The sequence below is a fragment of the Cherax quadricarinatus genome, chromosome 4, assembly GCF_038502225.1.
Source record: "Cherax quadricarinatus isolate ZL_2023a chromosome 4, ASM3850222v1, whole genome shotgun sequence".
Classification (NCBI taxonomy): Eukaryota; Metazoa; Arthropoda; class Malacostraca; order Decapoda; family Parastacidae; genus Cherax; species Cherax quadricarinatus.
Genome location: NC_091295.1, coordinates 5,495,402 through 5,522,888, shown reverse-complemented (window position 1 = coordinate 5,522,888; position 27,487 = coordinate 5,495,402).

Here is a 27,487-nt window from a genome sequence, read left to right as displayed (position 1 = left end):
TTATTTATTCCTGTCTTCCATTTATACACCTCAATCATATCCCCCCTAATTCTACGTCTTTCTAGAGAGTGCAGATTCAGGGCCCTCAGTCTATCCTCATAGGGAAGGTTTCTGATACATGGGATCAACTTTGTCATCCTCCTTTGTACATTTTCCAGAGAATTTATATCCATTCTGTAATAAGGTGACCAAAACTGTGCAGCATAATCTAAATGAGGCCTAACCAAGGATGTATAGAGTTGAAGAACAACCTGAGGACTCCTATTATTTATGCTTCTTGTTATGAAGCCAAGGATTCTATTCGCTTTATTGCGAACACTTATGCACTGTTGTCTTGGTTTCAGATTACTGCTAACCAGAACTCCTAAATCTTTTTCGCAATCCCATGATGTCAGGTCACATGATGTCAGGTCACATGATGTCAGGTCACATGATGTCAGGTAAAATTTAAGAGTGACTCGTCTGGAAAAGATGAATATTGTTGACACAGTTCATAATTCTCACAAATTCTATTCATAAATTAATATAATTTGTACAGTCCTGGACTTATATTCATATTGCAATCAATACTATTTCTTATGAAGCTTAATTCTTTAAATTTCTCGTAAATATACCCATACCCATACCCATCCTGTGGGTTGTAGTGACCACATTCTGGATGATATTGTTAGACAACGTGTCATCATGAGTGGCAATAGGATCAATCCTATTGTTTGCCTCAGTTCTGGAGGAAATGATGTAGGCAAGTGTAGAAGTGAGGATTGAGAAGGGTACAGGACAGCAATAGACATAATTAGAAAGAAGGGGGAGGGGGGGCGCCCTGTCATATGTGGCATTTTGCCAAGAAGATTTGTTAGAAATGAATTGTTGTTCAGAGCAACTGGTATTAATTGTTGGCTGGACAAACACTAAGGATAATGCAGTACCATTCATAAGAACATAAGAACATAAGAAAGGAGGAACACTGCAGGAGGCCTGTTGGCCCATACTAGGCAGGTCCTTTACAATTCATCCCACTAACATTCATTGATAACTGGGACCACTTCTTCGGTAGAAATGACATGTATGCCAGGGATGGAGTTCACTTACCCAGGACAGGTGTGGGTTTTCTTGTTAGCTCAGTTGAGAGGGTTGTTACTGCTTTAAACTAGGATTAGTTAGAGAAATGGCTGTAGGAATGGAAAATTATGAGTGTGGAAATATTGATATAGGCCTTGATATTATAAATCTTAATAATAACAGTCGTCGAGTAACACTGGGTAATGTTAATAACAAAAACTGTGTAAAGGGAAAGCTGAATAGGAAAAAGGTACAGAAGGAAAAATATATTACATATGTTATACTAACAAGCGAAGCATAAGAAACGTCTGGTAGCGTGTGCTGGGAACTTTGATGTCATTGCATTAACTGAAACCTGGTGTAATTTAAAGAGTCGGGATAAGATAAGATCTCGTTCGGATTTTTAACCCCGGAGGGTTAGCCACCCAGGATAACCCAAGAAAGTCAGTGCGTCATCGAGGACTGTCTAACTTATTTCCATTGGGGTCCTCAATCTTGTCCCCCAGGATGCGACCCACACCAGTCGACTAACACCCAGGTACCTATTTGCTGCTAGGTGAACAGGACAACAGGTGTAAGGAAACGTGTCGAAATGTTTCCACCCGCCGGGAATCGAACCCGGGCCCTCCGTGTGTGAAGCGGGAGCTTTAGCCACCAGGCCACCGGGACACCGGTTGGACAAGCGTTGAAGTCTTTGTACCAAGATCCCATGATGTTGCAGTGTCTGACAGATGTGATGAACGGTTTAGAAAACCGACAAGTTGAAGAATTGAGACACTTATGCAACACATGGGAATCTTTATTGAATAAACGTTTCGCCACACAGTGGCTTCATCAGTCCAATACAAAGTACAAATGGGTAAGGAGAGGAGAAGTTTGAGGTAATCAGTCCCACAACCTGGAATCGATGTGTTCAGTCCATCACCAGTCTAAACCATTCATCACATCTTTCAGACACTGCAACATCATGGGATCTTGGTACAAAGACTTCCACGCTTGCCCAACCTTTGGACGACGACCTACTTACATTAGTGGCAGGTCCCACTGTGATCCCGCCTCCTCCTGCTTCACCTCATCTGACTGCAGCCTATAAGCCACCTCTCTGGCCCTGTGCTGCACTTCCTACAAGAGTGATGGACTGAACACATCGATTCCAGGTTGAGGGACTGATTACCTCAAACTTCTCCTCTCCATACCCATTTCTACTTTGTATTGGACTGATGAAGCCACTGTGTGGCGAAACGTTTCCTCAATAAAGATTCCCATGTGTTGCATAAGTGTCTCAATTCTTCAATTTTTCTTAATAATATACAATATGCACAGGGTATATATATATATATATATATATATATATATATATATATATATATATATATATATATATATATATATATATATATATATATATATATATATATATATATATATATATATATATATATATATATATATATATATATATATATATATATATATATTCCCGAGAGATATTAGGTCAAATAAGATTGACAATAGAGGGTCGAGTTGTTTCTAATACCTCATATTCTAGCAAAGTTTGGTTGAATTTGGACAAGATTTAGTGATTATAAGTTATTTTTTCAGACTAGCTGGTAATATACCACCGTGGATAAAATACACGGACATTTGTTGAACATTTCTAAGTTGTATCTGAATTTATTAGACTGTTCCAGGGGGTAATTAATTGAGAATGGCTTGTGCCTTGAGTCTGCATTCCTGAATGAAGAAAGATAGAAACTTAAGACGTCTGTGGCTTGTGTTGTGTAGATACATTCTTCTTCTGTAATGTGGGAACCAGAAATGTGCAGCATAATCTGAATAAGGTCTGACCAACGATATATGGAGTCGAAGACCAACCTGAGGACGCTTGTTATATATATTTCTTGGTATGAAGCCAAGAATACTATTCGTTTTATTGTGAACACTTTCGCAATGTTGTCTTAGATTTATTGCTAACCAGAACTCCTAAACATTTTTCACGATCAGTGATGTTGAGATCTACATTATTTAGTTTATAAGTGTCTGGTTATTTACCTATCCAACGCTTAGAACTTTGCATTTGTCTATGTTAAACTGTATCTGCCACTTCACCGACCACTGCATCACTCTATTCAGATCTTCCTAGAGCACTCAAATGTCTTCATCAGAATTAATTTGACGGCCTATTTTCGTGTCACTGGCAAACATATTTTTGTCGCTATTTATTCCCTCATCTATGTTGTTTATGTAAATTGTGAACAACAAAGGGCCCAGCACTGACTTCTGTGGACCGCCACTTGTGACGCTTCCCATTCTACTTTCTTCCCATTTATGCAAGTTCTCTGTTGCCTATCTGTCAACCATGTCTCTATCTAGGAAAAAAAATTCTCCTATTCCGTGAGTCTAGACTTTTCTCAAAAACCTCCGATGTGGAACTGTATCGAAAGCCTTACTGAAGTCCATATACACAATATCATATTAATTACCATGATCTTCCTCCTCAAACACCTTAGTGAAAAAGTTAGTAGTTCGTAAGACAGGAACGCCCCTTGATAAAACAGAGCTGAGATTCATTAATCAACTTATGTCTTTCAAGATGGCTTCGAATTGCCTCTGCAATTATTGATTCCATAAATTTTCCCACTAAGGAGGTAAGGCTTATTGGTCTAAAGCTCGAAGCTAATGACCTGTTACCTACTTTGTAGATTGGCATCACATTTGCCATTTTCCACTTATCAGGCATTATGCCAGTTTGTAGTGATATGTTCAGTAGACCAGCCAAATGTTTGCTAAGTTCCTCTTTACATTCCTTTAACACCCTCACGAGCAGTTCATCAGGACCCGGGAATTTGTTAGGTTTCTATTCATATATTTGTCTGAGAAACCTGTCATTAGTGACTTAAACAATATGTAACTTATTTTCGTCCTGTTCTACATTATGTATTATTTCTGGAATTTCACTAGTATCTTCCTGCGTGAAAAAGTGTTAAAAATTCTACACATTTCTTGATCACTGTGAGTGAGCTTACCTGAGTAACATCTCAGCAGACTTATCTTGTCCCTAATCTTAGTTCTGTTTACCATGAAGAAACCCTTGTGATTTTAACCTCATAATCTCTTTTTTTAATTTCTTAACTGGCCATCCCCTCTTTTGATTCACCTATAAATGCCTCTTATTTGGCCTATAAGATGTCTAAATTTATTCTTCATCATTTAGGGTCATTTTTTATTTGTTTTGTTTGGAACGTAAGTGGTTTGGGAATAGCTAGAACTATACTTTGAAAAATGTCATATCGGCAACCATCACCACCTACCTGACTCCATAGTCAGGTCATTCCAGTTCAACCCACCCAGGTAATTTCTGTCTTATGAAATCGGCCAAGTGGAAGTCAAGGTCATTGACTTGATTATAACTATTAAGGTGGCCTGGTGGCTGACGCTCTCGCTTCACACGGCAAGGGCCTGGGTTCGATTCCCAGCCAGAGCAGAAATATTGGGCGTGTTTCTTTACACCGGTTGTCTATGTTCACCCATCAGTAAAATGGGTACCTGGATGTTAGTGGACTGGTGTGGGTCGCATCCTGGGACACTGACCTAATTTGCGGGAAATGCTCAGCGAATAGCCAGAGCTTGCTACCACCTGCAGCTCACAAGACTGCCATCCCCACGAGCCCCTTTGGGGCGGGGCAGATGGCTTCTCCCTACGAGCCCCGTGAGGGCGGGGACTGTGGCTAGGCATGGGGACACTTGGTCCCAAAGATGAGGAGGTACTTGTACCTCCTCCCATGGGAGACTTAGGTCTCGAGATACTCCCCAGAGAGGGAGCCAAGGCCGGGTCACCACTACTTGGAATACTTGGAGAATACCGGCGAATAAAAAAAAATAACAAGGGGCTTTCTATATAGCAGTATGTCATTGATGTCAGCTGTGGTCTGTATACCTTGTACATGTACTGGTAGTAAATAAAATTATTATTATTATTATTATTATTATTATTATTATTATTATTATTATTATTATTATTATTATTATTATTATTATTATTATTATATATTGAAACTGAGTGATTTGTGATCACTTTCCCCAAGCTCATCATTAACCTCAAGATTATTAATTGGTAATTCCTTGTTAACAAGAACCAAGTCAAGCAGGTTGTTTCTTCTAGCTGTTGTAAAAAAAAACTCTCTCCTCAAGGTCTTCCTTGAGTGAAGTTTGCATCTTTGGCCCCTCCGAGTCTGTACTCCGTCTGTGGTCCTCTTTGTCCTTCATCAAGTTTTATAACCTTGCACTTGGTGGTCTGTCCAGATCAATCAGTAGCTTGTGTTCTCCTCATTAGTTGAACGTTATCTGTGAACACGGACACGTCGTTCAAGTATACAAAAAGGCACTATATAACCCTTGTGGGTTTAGCGCTTAGTTTTGATTATAATAATAATAATAAAAGAAATGGTGCCCCGTGGCCTGGTGGCAAAAGCTCTCGCTTCAGGTGGTGAGGGTCGGGTTTGATTCCCGGCGATGGGGTGGAAACATCGGATGTTTCCTTACACCGGTTGTCTATGTTCACCCATCAGTAAAATGTGTACCTGGGTGTTAGTGGACTGGTGTGGGTCGCATCCTGGGTGTTAGTGGACTGGTGTGGGTCGCATCCTGGGACAAAACTAACCTAATTTGCGGGAAATGCTCAGCATAACAAGGGGCTTTCAATAAAGTAGTATGTTATTGATGTCAGCTATTGTCTGTATACCTTGTACATGTACTGGTAGTAAATTAAGATATTATTATTACATAAACAGCACTGGACCTAGGACTGATCCTTGTGGAACCCCACTCGTTACGTGCAAACATTCCGACACCTCATCACGGACCATCACTCGTTTCCTTTCCATCAGATATTCCCTGATTTATTGCAGTACTTCTCCTATTATTCATGCCTGCTCCTTTAGGTTTTATATCAGAAAATGATATCTACCCAGTAAGTGCTTAACACTTGCTGGTACACTCGTCTTCCTCGGTTTGTTGAAGCCTTTCTGAGACAACCTCCTTAAATCTGATACTGAGTTCTCCACAGACTTCGTGGCCATTCCTTGTGAGCTCTTCATCTTTCTTCTTCAGCCTGATTACCTAGTCCCTGTGCTCACCTATATATGGTTGAAGGGCTCGAGTCACAGCTACCTGTGTGCGCCTGTGATGTTTATAAAGTGTGAATTGCTCATTACTCTAAAATTTGTTCATGATTGCAGCCATGTATAAACGTAAGTAACCATCCTTACAGTATTCATTACCTTTGTAACTTGTGAGTTCATTACCTTTGTAACTTGTGAGTTCATTACCTTGTACCTAGTTCAGCCATCAAAACTTTGGAGCCCGGTCCCTGGACCCATTGTGTACCTCTGTAATCTGTAAATACCTTTGTAACTTGTCATGATTGTGACTAGACCTACCTGGAGTTCATTACCTTTGTAAATTGTGAGTTCATTACCTTTGTAAATTGTGAATTCATTACCTCTGTAACTTGCTCAGCTATCAAAACTTTGAGGCCCAGTCCCTGGACCCATTATGTACCTCTGTAATCTTTTGACTACCGCCCACAGGATGGGTATGGGGTGCATAATAAACATATTAAACTAACTATAAAGGTGCGTGTATGTGTGTGCTTACGAGAGTGTATGCAGGCAAGTGCATGTGAGCGTATGTGCCGACTTGCTTATATACACGCATGTTTCTGGCCCAGCGTCGTCACTAACTCTTCCTAGTTATAGATTATTCAGGTAATCCTTGTCCTGTTGTTACCGAAGTGTAGTTGTACACTGGTGTCAGAGGTCTTCTGTCAATAACAACTAGAGATACTACCCTTTATAATTACAAAATAATCTTTTTTTTCATTTCTACAAGTACATGTTACAACTTATACAGACCATAGCTGACATCAATGACATACTGTATAAAAAGTCTATGGTTATGCAGAGCATTTCGATCTATTTCTGTATACCAGTTGTCACCTTTATCTACCAATTTACACTATCCTTTTCTGCCTACGTAATAGCAAAAAACTTATTGAGTGGTAATCTCACGAGACTAGAGAAGAGATAACCTGTCACACACCTCTGAATGGTGCCAGTACTCTTAAGTGATTTATCAGTCCTGAAGGACACATAGCAAGACTTCCCAAGTAGCAGGAATATACTGCCGGGGATCCCAAAGTGTACTACATTGCTGGGGTTCCCACAGTGTAACTACTACACTGCTGTGATTCCCACAGTGTAACTACCACACAGCGTCACTGACGTGTATAGTATGCAAAGTAATGGAGAAAATTATCAGGAGGAGAGTGGTGGAACACCTAGAACGGACCAAGCTTATAAACGACAACGAGCACGGATTCATGGAATACAAATCCTACGTCACAAACCTACTGGAGTTTTATGACAAGGTAACGGAAGTAAGAAAAAAGAGAGAAGGGTGGGTAGATTGAATTTTCTTGGACTGCAGGAAGGCCTTCGACACAGTTCTTCACAAGAGGCTAATGCAGAAGCTAGAGGATCAGGCACCCATAACAGGAAAGGCATTGCAATGGATTAAAGAATATCTGACAGGGAGACAACAATGAGTCATGGTATGTGACGAGGTATCACAGTGGGGGCCTGTGACGAGCGAGGTTCCACAGGGGTCAGTCCTAGGACCTGTGCTGTTTTTGGTATATGTGAATGACATAACGGAACGGATAGACTCAGAAGTGTCCCTGTTTGCAGATGATGTGAAGTAAATGGGGAGAATTAAATCGGATGAAGTTCAGGCAGGACTACAAAGAGACCTAGACAGGCTGGAAGCTTAATCCAGCAATTGGTTCCTCGTATTTAACCCCGCAGACAGAGTATAGGCTAGGTGGCCAAAAACTGCAAACCTCACTGAAGGAAAAGGATCTTGGGGTGAGTATAACACCAAACACATTTGAGGCACACATCAACCAGATAACTGTTGCAACATATGGGCGCCTGGCAAACCTGAGAATAGCGTTCCGATACTTCAGTAAGGAATCGTTCAAGACTCTGTACACTGCGTACGTCAGGTCCATATTGGAGAATGCAGCACCAGTTTGCAAAGGTTTGCAACAAGACTAGTTCCAGAGCTAAAGGATATGTCCTACGAGGAAGGCTCAAGGGAATTCGCCTGATAATCAGTGAAGAGGCGGGGCCAGGATCCATGTCTAGATCCCTACAACCACAAATAGGTGAATACAAATAAGTGAGTACAGTGTGGCAGCACACTGCTGTGGTTCCCACGCTATAACTACCACACAGTGAAGCAGCACACTGCTGTGGTTCCCACACTATAACTACCACACAGTGTGGCAGCACACTGCTGTGGTTCCCACGCTATAACTACCACACAGTGTGGCAGCACACTGCTGTGGTTCCCACGCTATAACTACCACACAGTGTGGCAGCACACTGCTGTGGTTCCCACACTATAACTACCACACAGTGAAGCAGCACACTGCTGTGGTTCCCACACTATAACTACCACACAGTGTGGCAGCACACTGCTGTGGTTCCCACGCTATAACTACCACACAGTGTGGCAGCACACTGCTGTGGTTCCCACACTATAACTACCACACAGTGAAGCAGCACACTGCTGTGGTTCCCACACTATAACTACCACACAGTGAAGCAGCACACTGCTGTTGTTCCCACACTGTAACTACCACACAGTGAAGCAGCACACTGCTGTGGTTCCCACACTATAACTACCACACAGTGTGGCAGCACACTGCTGTGGTTCCCACACTATAACTACCACACAGTGTGGCAGCACACTGCTGTGGTTCCCACACTATAACTACCACACAGTGTGGCAGCACACTGCTGTGGTTCCCACACTATAACTACCACACAGTGTGGCAGCACACTGCTGTGGTTCCCACACTATAACTACCACACAGTGTAGCAGCAGCACACTGCTGTGGTTCCCACACTATAACTACCACACAGTGTGGCAGCACACTGCACACTATAACTACCACACAGTGAAGCAGCACACTGCTGTGGTTCCCACACTATAACTACCACACAGTGTGGCAGCACACTGCTGTGGTTCCCACGCTATAACTACCACACAGTGTGGCAGCACACTGCTGTGGTTCCCACACTATAACTACCACACAGTGTGGCAGCACACTGCTGTGGTTCCCACGCTATAACTACCACACAGTGTAGCAGCACACTGCTGTGGTTCCCACACTATAACTACCACACAGTGTGGCAGCACACTGCTGTGGTTCCCACGCTATAACTACCACACAGTGTAGCAGCACACTGCTGTGGTTCCCACACTATAACTACCACACAGTGTAGCAGCACACTGCTGTTGTTCCCACACTATAACTACCACACAGTGTAGCAGCACACTGCTGTTGTTCCCACACTATAACTACCACACAGTGTAGCAGCACACTGCTGTTGTTCCCACACTATAACTACCACACAGTGTAGCAGCACACTGCTATAACTACCACACAGTGTAGCAGCACACTGCTGTTGTTCCCACACTATAACTACCACACAGCAGCACACTGCTGTTGTTCCCACACTGTAACTACCACACAGTGTGGCAGCACACTGCTGTGGTTCCCACGCTATAACTACCACACAGTGTAGCAGCACACTGCTGTGGTTCCCACACTATAACTACCACACAGTGTGGCAGCACACTGCTGTGGTTCCCACGCTATAACTACCACACAGTGTAGCAGCACACTGCTGTGGTTCCCACACTATAACTACCACACAGTGTGGCAGCACACTGCTGTGGTTCCCACGCTATAACTACCACACAGTGTAGCAGCACACTGCTGTGGTTCCCACACTATAACTACCACACAGTGTGGCAGCACACTGCTGTGGTTCCCACACTATAACTACCACACAGTGTAGCAGCACACTGCTGTGGTTCCCACACTGTAACTACCACACAGTGTAGCAGCACACTGCTGTGGTTCCCACACTGTAACTACCACACAGTGTGGCAGCACACTGCTGTGGTTCCCACACTATAACTACCACACAGTGTGGCAGCACACTGCTGTGGTTCCCACACTATAACTACCACACAGTGTGGCAGCACACTGCTGTGGTTCCCACACTGTAACTACCACACAGTGTGGCAGCACACTGCTGTGGTTCCCACACTATAACTACCACACAGTGTGGCAGCACACTGCTGTGGTTCCCACACTATAACTACCACACAGTGTAGCAGCACACTGCTGTGGTTCCCACACTATAACTACCACACAGTGAAGCAGCACTGCTGTGGTTCCCACACTATAACTACCACACAGTGTGGCAGCACACTGCTGTGGTTCCCACACTATAACTACCACACAGTGTAGCAGCACACTGCTGTGGTTCCCACACTATAACTACCACACAGCGTAGCAGCACACTGCTGTGGCTCCCACAGTGTAACTACCACACAGTGTAGCAGCACACTGATGTGGTTCCCACACTATAACTACCACACAGTGTAGCAGCACACTCCTGTGTTTCCCACACTATAACTACCACACAGTGTAGCAGCACACTGCTTTGGTTCCCACACTGTAACTACCACACAGTGTAGCAGGACAGTTCTGTGGTTCCCACACAGTAACTGCCACACAGTGTAGCAGCACACTGCTGTGGTTCCCACACTGTATCTGCCACACAGTGTTACAGCACACTGCTGTGGTTCCCACACTGTAACCACCACACAGTGTAGCACCACACTGCTGTGGTTCCCACACTGTAACTGCCACACAGTGTAACAGCACACTGCTGTGGTTCCCACTCTGTAACCACCACACAGTGTGGCAGCACACTGCTGTGGTTCCCACACTATAACTACCACACAGTGAAGCAGCACACTGCTGTGGTTCCCACAGTATAACTACCACACAGTGTAGCAGCACACTGCTGTGGTTCCCACACTATAACTACCACACAGTGTAGCAGCACACTGCTGTGGTTCCCACACTATAACTACCACACGGTGTGGCAGCACACTGCTGTGGTTCCCACACTATAACTACCACACAGTGTAGCAGCACACTGCTGTGGTTCCCACACTATAACTACCACACGGTGTGGCAGCACACTGCTGTGGTTCCCACACTATAACTACCACACGGTGTAGCAGCACACTGCTGTGGTTTCCACACTATAACTACCACACAGTGTAGCAGCACACTGCTGTGGTTCCCACACTATAACTACCACACGGTGTGGCAGCACACTGCTGTGGTTCCCACACTATAACTACCACACAGTGAAGCAGCACACTGCTGTGGTTCCCACACTATAACTACCACACAGTGTAGCAGCACACTGCTGTGGTTCCCACACTATAACTACCACACAGTGAAGCAGCACTGCTGTGGTTCCCACACTATAACTACCACACAGTGTGGCAGCACACTGCTGTGGTTCCCACACTATAACTACCACACAGTGTAGCAGCACACTGCTGTGGTTCCCACACTATAACTACCACACAGCGTAGCAGCACACTGCTGTGGCTCCCACAGTGTAACTACCACACAGTGTAGCAGCACACTGCTGTGGTTCCAACACTATAATTACCACACAGTGTAGCAGCACACTCCTGTGTTTCCCACACTATAACTACCACACAGTGTAGCAGCACACTGCTTTGGTTCCCTCACTGTAACTACCACACAGTGTAGCAGGACAGTTCTGTGGTTCCCACACAGTAACTGCCACACAGTGTAGCAGCACACTGCTGTGGTTCCCACACTGTATCTGCCACACAGTGTAACAGCACACTGCTGTGGTTCCCACACTGTAACCACCACACAGTGTAGCACCACACTGCTGTGGTTCCCACACTGTAACTGCCACACAGTGTAACAGCACACTGCTGTGGTTCCCACTCTGTAACCACCACACAGTGTAGCACCACACTGCTGTGGTTCTCACGCTGTAATTACCACACAGTGTAGCACCACACTGCTGTGCTTCCCACACTGTAACTACCACACAGTGTAGCTGCACAATGCTCTTATTCCCACACTGTAATTGCCACACAGTGTAGCAGCACACTGCTGTGGTTCCCACAGTGTAACTACCACACTATGCAGCAGCACACTGCTGTGGTTCCCACAGTGTAACTACCACACAGTGCAGCAGCACACTGCTGTGGTTCCCACAGTGTAACTACCACACAGTGTAGCAGCACACTGCTGTGCTTCCTACAGTATAACTACCACACAGTGCAGCAGCACACTGCTGTGGTTCCCACAGTGTAACTACCACACAGTGCAGCAGTACACTGCTGTGCTTCCCACAGTATAACTACCACACAGTGTAGCAGCACACTGCTGTGGTTCCCACAGTGTAACTACCACACAGTGTAGTAGCATACTGCTATGGTTCCTATAGTGTAACTGCCACACAGTTCACGGTTCAGGGAGAGTGACCTAGTAACGACCAGTGAAGAGGCGGGGCCAGGAGCTTGGACTCAACCCCTGCAACCTCAGCTAGGTGAGTACAGTGTAGCAGCATACTTCTATGGTTCCCACAGTGTAACTACCACACAGTGTAGCAGCATACTGCTATGCTTCCTATAGTGTAACTACCTGGAGGTTACCTGGAGGTTATTCCGGGGATCAACGCCCCCGCGGCCCGGTCCATGACCAGGCCTCCCGATGGATCAGGGCCTGATCAACTAGGCTGTTATTGCTGGCCGCACGCAGTCCAACGTACGAGCCACAGCCCGGCTGATCCGGCACTGAGTTTAGGTATCTGTCAAGCTCTCTCTTGAAGGCAGCCAGGGGTTTATTGGCAATTCCCCTAATGCTTGATGGGAGGCTGTTGAACAGTTTTGGGCCCCGGACACTTATGGTGTTTTCCCTTAGTGTACCAACGGCGCCCCTACTTTTTATTGGGGGCATTTTGCATCGCCTGCCCAGTCTTTTACTTTCGTAGGGAGTGTTTCTGTGTGCAGATTTGGGACCATTCCTTCCAAGATTTTCCAAGTGTAGATTATGATATATCTCTCCCTCCTGCGTTCCAACGAGTACAAGTCAAGTGCTTCCAAGCGTTCCCAGTAGTTAAGGTGCTTGACAGAACTTATACGTGCAGTAAAGGATCTCTGTACACTCTCTAGATCTGCGATTTCACCTGCTTTGAATGGAGATGTTAATGTACAGCAGTATTCCAGCCTAGAGAGAACAAGTGATTTGAAAAGGATCATCATGGGCTTGGCATCTCTCGTTTTGAAAGTTCTCATTATCCATCCTATCATTTTCTTTGCACGTGCGATCGTGGCACTGTTGTGATCCTTGAAAGTGAGATCCTCAGACATTACTACTCCCAGGTCCCTTACATTATTTTTCCGCTCTATTGTATGGCCGGAGTCAGTAGTATACTCTGTTTTAGTTATTATCTCCTCCAGTTTTCCATAACGGAGTAGTTGGAATTTGTCCTCATTGAACATCATATTGTTTACCGTTGCTCACTGGAAAACTTTGTTTATATCTTCTTGGAGGTTAACCGCGTCCTCAGCAGATGACAGCCTCATGCAGATCCTAGTATCTTCCGCAAAGGATGATACGGTGCTGTGGTGTATATCTCTGTCTATGTTTGATATGAGGATAAGGAATAAGATGGGGGCGAGTACTGTGCCTTGTGGAACAGAGCTCTTCACTATGGCAGCCCCCGATTTAACTCTGTTGACCACTACTCTTTGTGTTCGATTTGTTAGGAAGTTGAAGATCCATCTCCCCACTTTCCCAGTTATTCCTTTAGCACGTATTTTATGGGCTATTACGCCATGATCGCATTTGTCAAATGCTTTTGCAAAGTCTGTGTATATTACATCTGCATTCTGATTTTCTTCCAGTGCATCCAAGGCCATGTCATAATGATCCAGTAGTTGTGAGAGGCAGGAGCGACCTGCCCTGAACCCATGTTGCCCTGGATTGTGCAGATTTTTGGAATCCAGGTGATTTGCAATCCTGCTTCTTAGCACTCTTTCAAAGATTTTTATGATGTGGGACGTCAGAGCTATTGGTCTATAGTTCTTAGCTAATCCTTTGCTGCCACCTTTATGGAGTGGGGCTATATCCGTTGTTTTAAGTGACTGTGGAATTTCACCCATGTCCAAGCTCCTCCTCCATAGTGTACTTAGAGCACACGAGAGGGGTTTCTTGCAGTTCTTAATGAAAACAGAGTTCCACGAGTCTGGGCCCGGGGCTGAGTGCATAGGCATGTTGTCAATGGCTTTCTCGAAATCTATCGGAGTTAGGGTAATGTCGGAAATCTGGCATACATTTATGGAGTTTTGAGGCTCATTCATGAAGAAATCATTTGGGTCGTCGATCCTCAGACCGATTAGTGGTTCACTAAACACAGAGTCGTACTGGGATTTCAATATTTCACTCATTTCCTTGTTGTCATCTGTGTAAGTCCCATCCTGTCTGAGTAATGGCCCGATACTAGATGTGGTATTTGCCTTGTTTTTGGCATATGAAAAGAAATATTTTGAATTTCTTTCAATTTCACTAATAGCTTTAAGCTCCTCCTGCCTCTCCTGGTTCCTGTAAGAGTCATTTAACTTAAGTTCGATAGTTTCCACTTCCCTGGTCAGCGCCTCCTTTCGTGTATCAGATATTCTAGCACTCCTGAGGAGCTCAGTGACTCTTCGTCGTCTTCTGTAGAGGGAGCGTCTTTCTCTCTCCAGTTTACTCCTGCTCTTCTTCTTTCTTAGGGGAATATGCCTAGAACATGCTTCGGCTGCCAGGAAGTTGATCGTTTCAAGCCACTGGTTTGGATCCATGTCATTTAAGACATCTTCCCAACATGTTTCGTTTAGGACATGGTTTAACTGGTCCCAGTTGATGTTCTTGTTGTTGAAGTTGTATTTTGTGAAGACACCTTCACAGGTACATGCATTCTGCTGATCAGGACCCCTATGCATGTACGTCTGGACTTCGATTAGGTTGTGATCAGAATTAGTTGTTTTTGAGATTCTAATGTCTCTTATCAGGTCCTCATTATTTGTGAAGATAAGGTCAAGTGTGTTTTCTAGTCTTGTTGGCTCCACTATCTGCTGGTTTAAGGTGTGTTTTTCGCAGAGACTTAGTAGCTCGTGTGTGTGTGACCTTTCATCTGCACTACCTCCGGGGATTGTTTCAGCTATAACATTATTTGCTACATTCTTCCATTTTGTATGCCTTAGTGTAGCAGCATACTGCTATGGTTCCTATAGTTTAACTGCCACACAGTTCACGGTTCAGGGAGAGTGACCTAGTAGCGACCAGTGAAGAGGCGGGGCCAGGAGCTTGGACTCAACCCCTGCAACCTCAACTAGGTGAGTACAGTGTAGCATCATACTGCTATGGTTCCTATAGTGTAATTGCCACACAGTTCACGGTTCAGGGAGAGTGACCTAGTAGCGACCAGTGAAGAGGCGGGGCCAGGAGCTTGGACTCGACCCCTGCAACCTCAACTAGGTGAGTACAGTGTAGCAGAATACTGCTGCGGTTCCCACGTTGTAACTAACACGCTTGCTTAAAACAAACACACCCTCCATTCACTATCTCTGCTTACCTCTAACAACCCCTCCTTCTAGTCCCTTCTCTTTACTTTTCCCAGTTCCTTCTCTCTACCTTCCCCGATTGATTCTCACCCCTCCCTCCGTCCCTCCATCCATCCCTCCTTCCTTCCAACCACTCCCTCCTTCCCTCCAACCCCTCCCTTAACAGCAATCCACTACCGTTTTACACTGGGTGTGGTCGGTGTGTTGTTGGTGATGACAGTGTTGGAGATTTATGGCCGCTCTCTCTGAGGTGTTGTCATGGCAACCGTAAAATTTTCTCCGTGGTGTGGTGTTGTTGTGATGCTGGTGTGTTGTGATACTGGTGTGGTGTTGTTGTGATGCTGATGTGGTGTTGTGATGCTGGTGTGGTGTTGCTGTGATGCTGATGTGGTGTTGTGATGCTGGTGTGGGGTTTGTTGTGACGGTGGTGGGTTGTTGTTGTGATGCTTGTGTGGTGTTTCTGTGATGCTGGTGAGGAATTGTTGTGTGGCTGGTGTATTGTGATGTTAGTGTATTGTGATGCTGGTGTGGTGTTGTGGTGATGCTGGTGTGGTGTTGTTGTGATGCTGGTGTGGTGTTGTGGTGATGCTGGTGTGGTGTTGTGGTGATGCTGGTGTGTTCTTGTTGTGATGCTGGTGTGGTGTTGTGGTGATGTTGGTGTGGTGTTGTGGTGATGCTGGTGTGTTCTTGTTGTGATGCTGGTGTGGTGTTGTTGTGATGCTGGTTTTGTGTTGTTGTCATGCTGTTGTGGAATTAGAACATAAGAACATAAGAAAGAAGGAACACTGCAACAGACCTACTGACCCATGCTAAGTAGGTCTATGCCACCCCCTCCCGGATAAGCCCAATGACCCGCCTAGTCAGGTCACTGCCACTTAAGGAAGGAGCAAGGCATTAGACCTAGTACCACAAGCTAGTCAGGTCCAACTCACACCCACCCACACCCTCTCATGTATTTATCTAACTTATTTTTAAAACTACACAACGTTTTAGCCTCTATAACTATACTCGGGAGTTTGTTCCACTGATCCACAACTCTATTACCAAACCAGTACTATCCTATATCCTTCCTGAATCTGAATTTTTCCAACTTGAAACCATTGCTGCGAGTCCTATCGTGGCTGAAATTTTTCAGCACGCTATTTACATCGCCTTTATTTATTCCTGTTTTCCATTTATACACCTCGATCATATCCCCCCTAATTATGTCTTTCGAGAGAGTGCAGATTCAGGGTCCTCAGTCTATCCTCATAGGGAAGATTTCTGATACATGGGATCATCTTTGTCATCCTCCTCTGTACGTTTTCCTGAGCATTTATATCCAAACCATACCCCCGGCCGGGATTGAACCCGCGGTTCAATGGTATGGTTTGTTTGCAATCGTGTCATTACGATTTCTTAAGTCGTTTATATCCATTCTGTAATTCGGTGACCATAACTGTGCAGCATAATCTAAATGAGGCCTAACCAAAGATATATAGAGTTGAAGAACAACCTGAGGACTTCTATTAATTATACTTCTTGATATGAAGCCAAGAATTCTGTTAGCTTTATTGCGAACACTAATGCACTGTTGTCTTGGTTTTAGATTACTGCTAACCAGAACTCTAAAATCTTTTTCGCAATCAGTAGTATTAAGATCTACATTATTTAGTTTATTTGTGGTATGGTTATTTTCCTGTCAAACATACAGAAGTTTGCATTTGTCTATATTAAACTGCATCTGCCACTTCTCCGACCACTGCATCCGTCTATTCAAATCATTCTGGAGTGCTCTAGTGTCCTCATTAGAATGAATTGGAAGGCCTAGTTTGGTGCCATCAGCAAATTTGCTTATGTCGCTATTTATACCCTCATCAATGTCGTTTATGTAAATTGTGAACAACAATGGGCCCAACACTGACCACTATGGAACACCGCTTGTGTCGTGCCCCCATTCATGCAAACTCTCTGCTGCCTATTTGTAAACCATGCCTCTAACCAGGAAAAAAAATTTACTATTACGTGTGCCTCAAGTTTCCTCAATAGTCTCTGATGTGGAACTCTGTCGGAAGCCTTACTGAAGTCCATATACACAATATCATATTCATTGCCATGATCTACCTCCTCAAACACCTTAGTGAAAAAATTGCCTCGGCAATTATTGATTCCATAAATTTTCCCACTATGGAGGTAAGGCTTATTGGTCTATAGTTCGAACCCCAGGACCTGTCACCTCCCTTGCAAATAGGTATTACATTTCCCATTTTCCACTTATCAGGCACTATGCCAATTTGTGGTGATATGTTGAAAAGACCAGCTAAGTTCCTCTTTACATTCCTTTAACACCCTTGCAAACAGTTCATCAGGGCCTGGGGATTTGTTAGGCTTTAATTTCTCTATTTGTCTGAGGACCATGTCACTAGTTACCGCAATCGTACATAGTTTATTATCGTCCTTTTCTACACAATCTATAATTTCTGGAATTTCGCTAGTATCTTCGTGAGTAAAAACTGAGAGAAAGTAAGTAATGAAAATTTCACACATATCCTTATCAGTGTCAGTGATCTGACCAGAGCTACTCTTAAGTGGGTCAATCTTGTCCCCAATCTTACTTCTGTATACCTGAAAGAACCCTTTTGGGTTAGTCTTTGAATCCCGTGCGACCTTAGCCTCATAATCCCTTTTTGCTTTTCTTATTCCTTTTTTTTATTTCTCTCTTTAATTGAATATATTGATTTCTTAACTGCCTATTTCCCTCTTTTGATATGCCTATATATGCCTCTCTTTTGATCACTGTTCATCCATTTGGGATCATTTTCTAATTTCCCTACTCGGAACAAAAGTTGTCTGGGCAGCTAGAACTATGCTCTGAAAAAGTCACATTGGCCACCAAGATCACCTACCTGACCCATAGTCAGGACATCCCAGTTTAGCCCACCCAGGTAATTTTTCAGTCTCATGAAATCAGCCAAGCTAGAGTCTGGGACAGAGATTTGATTGCAGTTATCTGGTTAATTCCATGATATACTGAAACTAAGTGATTTGTGATCACTTTCCCCAAGCTCATCATTAACCTCAAGATTATTAATTAGTGATTCTTTGTTGATGCTAGTGTGGTGTTGTGGTGATGCTGGCTGATGTTGTGATGCTGGCTGATGTTGTGATGCTGGCTGATGTTGTGATGCTAGTGTCATGCTGTGATGCTAGTGTGTTGTTGTAGTGATGCTGGCGTAGTGTTGTTGTCATGCTGGTGTCTTGTGATGCTGGTATAATGTTGTTGTGATGCTGGCTGATGATGCTGGTGTGGTGTTGTTGTGATGCTGGTGTGGTTGTTGTGATGCTGGTGTGGTGTTGTTGTAATGCTGGTGTGTTGTGTTGTGATGCTGGTGTGGTGTTGTTGTGATGCTGGTGTGGTGATGCTGGTGTGATGCTGGTGTGATGTTGTTGTGATGCTGGTGTGATGTTGTTGTGTTGTGATGCTGGTGTGGTGTTGTTGTGATGCTGGTGTGGTTGTTGTGATGCTGGTGTGGTGTTCTTGTTGTGATGCTGGTGTGGTGTTGTGATGCTGGTGTGGTGTTGTGATGCTGGTGTGTGCTGTTGTTGTGATGCTGGTGTGCTGTGTTGTGATGCTGGTGTGGTGTTCTTGTGATGCTGGTGTGGTGTTGTGATGCTGACGTGGTGTTGTTGTGATACTGGTGTGGTGTTGTTGTGATGCTGGTGTGGCGTTCTTGTGATGTTGGTGTGGTGTTGTTGTGGTGCTGGTGTGATGTTCTTGTGATTCTGGTATTGTGCTGTTGTGATGCTGGTGTGGTGTTGTTGTGATGCTGGTGTTGAGTTGTTGTGGAGCTGGTGTGGTGTTGTGATGCTGGTGTGGTGTTGTTGTGATGCTGGTGTGGTGTTGTGATGCTGGTGTGGTGTTGTTGTGATGCTGGTGTGGTGCTGTTGTGATCCTGGTGTGGGATTGTTGTGATGCTGGTGTGGTGTTGTGATGCTGGTGTGGTGTTGTTGTGATGCTGGTGTGGTGTTGTTGTGATGCTGGTGTGGTGCTGTTGTGATGCTGGTGTGGTGTTGTTGTGATGCTGGTGTGGTGTTGTGATGCTGGTGTGATGCCTGTGTGGTGCTGTTGTGATGCTCGTGGGTTGTGATGCTGGTGTGGTGTTGTGATGCTGGTGTGGTGTTGTGATGCTGGTGTGGTGGTGTTGTGATGCTGGTGTGGTGTTGTGATGCTGGTGTGGTGTTGTGATGCTGGTGTGGTGTTGTTGTGATGCTGGTGTGGTGTTGTGATGCTGGTGTGGTGTTGTATTGCTGGTGTGTTGTGATGCTGGTGTGGTGTTGTTGTGATGTTGGTGTGGTGTTGTAATGCTGGTGTGTTGTGATGCTGGTGTGGTGTTGTAATGCTGGTGTGTTGTGATGCTGGTGTGGTGTTGTTGTGATGTTCGTGTGTTGTGATGCTTGTGTAGTGTTGTGATGCTGATGTGGGAGTGTGTGGTGTTGTGATGCTGGTGTGATGTTGTGGTGATGCTGGTGTGATGTTGTTGTGATGCTGGTGTGATGTTGCTGTGATGCTGGTGTGATGTTGTTGTGATGCTGGTGTGATGTTGTTGTGATGCTGGTGTGATGTTGTTGTGATGCTGGTGTGGTGTTGTTGTGATGCTGGTGTGATGTTGCTGTGATGCTGGTGTGATGTTGTTGTGATGCTGGTGTGGTGGTGTTGTGATGCTGGTGTGGTGGTGTTGTGATGCTGGTGTGGTGGTGTTGTGATGCTGGTGTGGTGGTGTTGTGATGCTGGTGTGTTGTTGTTGTGATGCTGGTGTGATGTTGTTGTGATGCTGGTGTGGTGGTGTTGTGATGCTGGTGTGGTGGTGTTGTGATGCTGGTGTGTTGTTGTTGTGATGCTGGTGTGATGTTGCTGTGATGCTGGTGTGATGTTGTTGTGATGCTGGTGTGGTGGTGTTGTGATGCTGGTGTGTTGTTGTTGTGATGCTGGTGTGTTGTTGTTGTGATGCTGGTGTGTTGTTGTTGTGATGCTGGTGTGCTGTTGTTGTGATGCTGGTGTGTTGTTGTTGTGATGCTGGTGTCTTGTGATGCTGGTATAATGTTGTTGTGATGCTGGTGTGGTGTTGTGATGCTGGTGTGGTGGTGTTGTGATGCTACTGAGGTGTTGTTGTGATGCTGGTGTGGTGGTGTTGTGATGCTGGTGTGTTGTTGTTGTTGTGATGCTGGTGTGCTGTTGTTGTGATGCTGGTGTGGTGTTGTTGTGATGCTGGTGTGTTGTTGTTGTGATGCTGGTGTGTTGTTGTTGTGATGCTGGTGTGCTGTTGTTGTGATGCTGGTGTGATGTTGTTGTGATGCTGGTGTGTTGTTGTTGTGATGCTGGTGTGATGTTGTTGTGATGCTGGTGTGTTGTTGTTGTGATGCTGGTGTGTTGTTGTTGTGATGCTGGTGTGGTGGTGTTGTGATGCTGGTGTGTTGTTGTGATGCTGGTGTGTTGTTGTTGTGATGCTGGTGTGTTGTTGTTGTGATGCTGGTGTGTTGTTGTTGTGATGCTGGTGTGTTGTTGTTGTGATGCTGGTGTGTTGTTGTTGTGATGCTGGTGTGTTGTTGTTGTGATGCTGGTGTGGTGTTGTGATGCTGGTGTGTTGTTGTTGTGATGCTGGTGTGGTGTTGTTGTGATGCTGGTGTGGTGTTGTTGTGATGCTGGTGTGGTGTTGTGATGCTGGTGTGGTGTTGTTGTGATGCTGGTGTGGTGTTGTTGTGATGCTGGTGTGGTGTTGTTGTGATGCTGGTGTGGTGTTGTGATGCTGGTGTGGTGTTGTGATGCTGGTGTGGTGGTGTTGTGATGCTGGTGTGGTGTTGTGATGCTGGTGTGGTGGTGTTGTGATGCTGGTGTGGTGGTGTTGTGATGCTGGTGTGGTGTTGTGATGCTGGTGTGGTGGTGTTGTGATGCTGGTGTGGTGGTGTTGTGATGCTGGTGTGGTGGTGTTGTGATGCTGGTGTGGTGTTGTGATGCTGGTGTGGTGTTGTGATGCTGGTGTGGTGGTGTTGTGATGCTGGTGTGGTGTTGTGATGCTGGTGTGGTGGTGTTGTGATGCTGGTGTGGTGTTGTGATGCTGGTGTGGTGTTGTGATGCTGGTGTGGTGTTGTGATGCTGGTGTGGTGTTGTGATGCTGGTGTGGTGTTGTGATGCTGGTGTGGTGTTGTTGTGATGCTGGTGTGGTGTTGTGATGCTGGTGTGGTGTTGTTGTGATGCTGGTGTGGTGTTGTGATGCTGGTGTGGTGTTGTTGTGATGCTGGTGTGGTGTTGTGATGCTGGTGTGGTGGTGTTGTGATGCTGGTGTGGTGGTGTTGTGATGCTGGTGTGGTGGTGTTGTGATGCTGGTGTGGTGTTGTGATGCTGGTGTGGTGGTGTTGTGATGCTGGTGTGGTGGTGTTGTGATGCTGGTGTGGTGTTGTGATGCTGGTGTGGTGGTGTTGTGATGCTGGTGTGGTGGTGTTGTGATGCTGGTGTGGTGTTGTTGTGATGCTGGTGTGGTGTTGTGATGCTGGTGTGGTGGTGTTGTGATGCTGGTGTGGTGTTGTGATGCTGGTGTGGTGTTGTGATGCTGGTGTGGTGTTGTGATGCTGGTGTGGTGGTGTTGTGATGCTGGTGTGGTGTTGGAGAACGCGACATTCCCGTACCTACCTAACGAGGTGTTAAGAAAAGTCAAGAACGGGTCATTCCAATTTTCATAGTAAACTGAACTTCAGGTGAACTCCTGCGCCTGCCTGCTCTTCCAGACAGGCGCCATTAAGAACTCTGCTGTTGAGTTAAGCACAGACTCTGTTTCTTCAACTAAATCTTCTTCTGCCCGACTATATTTTTTGCCAATCCCCACTACCCCGCTGTCTCCTTAACTGAGAGTTACATTCTTCTGTAAATAGGCATCAGACTTCCAGGGAACCTGTATATCACCCAGACGCTCTGTCTGCGGCCAAGAGAGCCGAGGGTGCTTACAAAGAGTTGAGAACCTCATACCAGCGAGAACACTGGACCTTAGACACCAGCGACGTAACCCAGACTCCCGCAACATCAACACTTCTGCTACTGCCTAGGAGCTCCCTGTGAGTGGCAGACGAGTCTCTGGAGTTACGATGTCTCGCATCACCGTACACACAGGACCGACACTACACTTGAACTGTTGCGATATCTCGTGTGTATTTCATCACTTAGATAATACTATATTCTCTTAGGAGAAACTATTCTTCCCACATTACTGTTAAACAACAACAACAACGCACTCCTCAAGCCTGTAATATGAACCGACGGAGACGCCCTGTGCCCCAGCTACAAGGTGCCCGTGGCCTGGTAGGCAACGATCTCGCCTCACACACAATATCTTTGGTTCAGTCCCCGGCGGGTGAAACATTGGGTGTATTTCATTACACCTACTGTCCATGTTCATCTAGCAAGTAGGTACCTGGGTGTTAGTCGACTGGTGTGGGTGGCATCCTGGGAAACAAGGCTGAGTGGCTCACATTCCGGGATTTAAAACTCACAACAAAATCTTATCTCTTACACCATTTGTACTGAAAACCCGGCGGGTCCCCACCACAGGTCTGCCCCATCACAGGACGGTAAACAATACCCAGCTGGAATCTAGAAGATTCACCAAGCACTTGCCATAGTACGGTGAAAGTTACTGGTATTGGTACATTACGAGAGACAGTGACGACTTACCATTTAAATAAGAGCCATGTCAGAACAATGTTCCTGGTGACATGTAATACCAAAGTGTCTCGCATATTTTACTCAAAAAAAGCGTGTGATAGGTAAGACTTCTAAGCGCACTGTCGACTCTTTACTGTTTTTTTTATGAGAGAAACTATTTCAAGATTAAGGCCTCGCTCGCCCTGCAGCAGATGCAATACTTGCAAGTAACAATCATATAATTGAAGACAAATGCCCACTTTGCCTTGAATACTGAGCTGGTGCATAGAGCAGCCATTATGCGTCTTCAAGGACACGCATCTCTTTTGTTAAACACGTAATCTTGAAATATATATTGTGAATATAACTCATGGGAGGTGACCAGCCTGGAGAACACAGGTACAAGCTGCGTCACAAGCACACAGTACCACAGTGACCAGCCTGGAGAACACAGGTACAAGCTGCGTCACAAGCACACAGTACCACAGTGACCAGCCTGGAGAACACAGGTACAAGCTGCGTCACAAGCACACAGTACCACAGTGACCAGCCTGGAGAACACAGGTACAAGCTGCGTCACAAGCACACAGTACCACAGTGACCAGCCTGGAGAACACAGGTACAAGCTGCGTCACAAGCACACAGTACCACAGTGACCAGCCTGGAGAACACAGGTACAAGCTGCGTCACAAGCACACAGTACCACAGTGACCAACCTGGAGAACACAGGTACAAGCTGCGTCACAAGCACACAGTACCACAGTGACCAGCCTGGAGAACACAGGTACAAGCTGCGTCACAAGCACACAGTACCACAGTGACCAGCCTGGAGAACACAGGTACAAGCTGCGTCACAAGCACACAGTACCACAGTGACCAACCTGGAGAACACAGGTACAAGCTGCGTCACAAGCACACAGTACCACAGTGACCAACCTGGAGAACACAGGTACAAGCTGCGTCACAAGCACACAGTACCACAGTGACCAGCCTGGAGAACACAGGTACAAGCTGCGTCACAAGCACACAGTACCACAGTGACCAGCCTGGAGAACACAGGTACAAGCTGCGTCACAAGCACACAGTACCACAGTGACCATCCTGGAGAACACAGGTACAAGCTGCGTCACAAGCACACAGTGCCACAGTGACCAACCTGGAGAACACAGGTACAAGCTGCGTCACAAGCACACAGTACCACAGTGACCAGCCTGGAGAACACAGGTACAAGCTGCGTCACAAGCACACAGTACCACAGTGACCAGCCTGGAGAACACAGGTACAAGCTGCGTCACAAGCACACAGTACCACAGTGACCAGCCTGGAGAACACAGGTACAAGCTGCGTCACAAGCACACAGTACCACAGTGACCAACCTGGAGAACACAGGTACAAGCTGCGTCACAAGCACACAGTACCACAGTGACCAACCTGGAGAACACAGGTACAAGCTGCGTCACAAGCACACAGTACCACAGTGACCAGCCTGGAGAACACAGGTACAAGCTGCGTCACAAGCACACAGTACCACAGTGACCAGCCTGGAGAACACAGGTACAAGCTGCGTCACAAGCACACAGTACCACAGTGACCAACCTGGAGAACACAGGTACAAGCTGCGTCACAAGCACACAGTACCACAGTGACCAGCCTGGAGAACACAGGTACAAGCCACAGTGGTGTCAAAGACACAAGAGAAACTCGTAAAAAATGTACGTTGTAACACTAGCACTGCCAGTGAATTAGAATGAACAGAGACGGAATATAAAACTATAGTACAAATGAAATTTACATAAATACTGGCAACCATCCCTATGGTAACTATGTGTGTGTACTCACCTAATTGTACTCACCTAATTGTGGTTGCAGGGGTCAAGACTCACCTCCTGGCCCCGCCTCTTCACTGATCGCTACTAGGTCCTCTCTCTCTCTGCTTCCTGAGCTGTATCATACCTCTTCTTAAAACTATGTATGGTTCCTGCCTCCACTACTTCACTTGCTAGGCTATTCCACTTGCTGACAACTCTATGACTGAAGAAATACTTCCTAACGTCCCTGTGACTCGTCTGAGTCTTCAGCTTCCAGTTGTGACCCCTTGTTCCTGTGTCCCCTCTCTGGAACATCCTATCTCTGTCCACCTTGTCTATTCCCTGCAGTATCTTGTATGTCGTTATCATGTCTCCCCTGACCCTTCTGTCCTCCAGTGTCGTCAGTCCGATTTCCCTTAATTAACCTTTCCTCGTACGACATTCCCCTGAGCTCTGGGACTAGCCTTGTTGCAAACCTTTGTACTTTCTCTAACTTCTTGACGTGCTTGACCAGGTGTGGGTTCCAGACTGGTGCTGCTTACTCCAGTATGGGCCTAACATACACAGTGTACAGAGTCTTGAACGATTCCTTATTAAGGTATCGGAACGCTATTCTCAGGTTTGCCAGGCGCCCGTATGCTGCAGCAGTTATTTGGTTGATGTGTGCCTCCGGTGACGTGCTCGGTGTTATGGTTACCCCGAGGTCTTTCTCCCTGAGTGAGGTCTGTAGTCTTTGTCCACCCAGCCTATACTCTGTCTGCGGTCTTCTTTTCCCCTCCCCAATCTTCATGACTTTGCAATTGACAGGATTGAATTCGAGAAGCCAGTTTCTGGACCACATGTCCAGTCTGTCCAGGTCTCTTTGCAGTCCTGCCTCATCCTCGTCCGATTTAATTCTTCTCATCAACTTCACGTCATCTGCGAACAGGGACACTTCAGAGTCTATTCCTTCCATCATGTCGTTCACATATATCAAAAATAGCACTGTCCTCCAGTGTCGTCAGGTTGATTTCCCTTAACCTCTCCTCGTAGGACATACCTCTTAGCTCTGGGACTAGTCTTGTTGCAAACCTTTGCACTTTCTCTAGTTTCTTCACGTGCTTGGCTAGGTGTGGGTTCCAAACTGGTGCCGCATACTCCAATATGGGCCTAACGTACACGGTGTACAGGGTCCTGAATGATTCCTTATTAAGATGTCGGAATGCTGTTCTGAGGTTTGCTAGGCGCCCATATGCTGCAGCAGTTATTTGGTTGATGTGCGCTTCAGGAGATGTGCCTGGTGTTATACTCACCCCAAGATCTTTTTCCTTGAGTGAGGTTTGCAGTCTCTGACCCCCTAGACTGTACTCCGTCTGCGGCCTTCTTTGCCCTTCCCCAATCTTCATGACTTTGCACTTGGTGGGATTGAACTCCAGGAGCCAATTGCTGGACCAGGTCTGCAGCCTGTCAATTACTGTTCAATTACTCAGATATGGTAAACATGAGGAAATTAAATCTTCATCAGAGTACAAAACAAATTCTGGCCACAAAATAGAGCGAAACACCAACGTCAAAGACCTGGGAGTGATTATGTCGGAGGATCTCACCTTCAAGGACCATAACATTGTATCAATCGCATCTGCTAGAAAAATGACAGGATGGATAATGAGAACCTTCAAAACTAGGGAGGCCAAGCCCATGATGACACTCTTCAGGTCACTTGTTCTATCTAGGCTGGAATATTGCTGCACTCTAACAGCACCTTTCAAGGCAGGTGAAATTGCCGACCTAGAAAATGTACAGAGAACTTTCACGGCGCGCATAACGGAGATAAAACACCTCAATTACTGGGAGCCCTTGAGGTTTCTAAACCTGTATTCCCTGGAACGCAGGAGGGAGAGATACATGATTATATACACCTGGAAAATCCTAGAGGGACTAGTACCGAACTTGCACACGAAAATCACTCACTACGAAAGCAAAAAACTTGGCAGACGATGCACCATCCCCCCAATGAAAAGCAGGGGTGTCACTAGCACGTTAAGAGACCATACAATAAGTGTCAGGGGCCCGAGACTGTTCAACTGCCTCCCAGCACACATAAGGGGGATTACCAACAGACCCCTGGCAGTCTTCAAGCTGGCACTAGACAAGCACCTAAAGTCAGTTCCTGATCAGCCGGGCTGTGGCTCGTACGTTGGTTTGCGTGCAGCCAGCAGCAACAGCCTGGTTGATCAGGCGCTGATCCACCAGGAGGCCTGGTCACAGACCGGGCCGCGGGGGCGTTGACCCCCGAAACTCTCTCCAGGTAAACTCCAGGTAAACTCCAGTTCTGCCTGGTCTTCGATCGAGTGAATTCTTCTCATCAACTTCACGT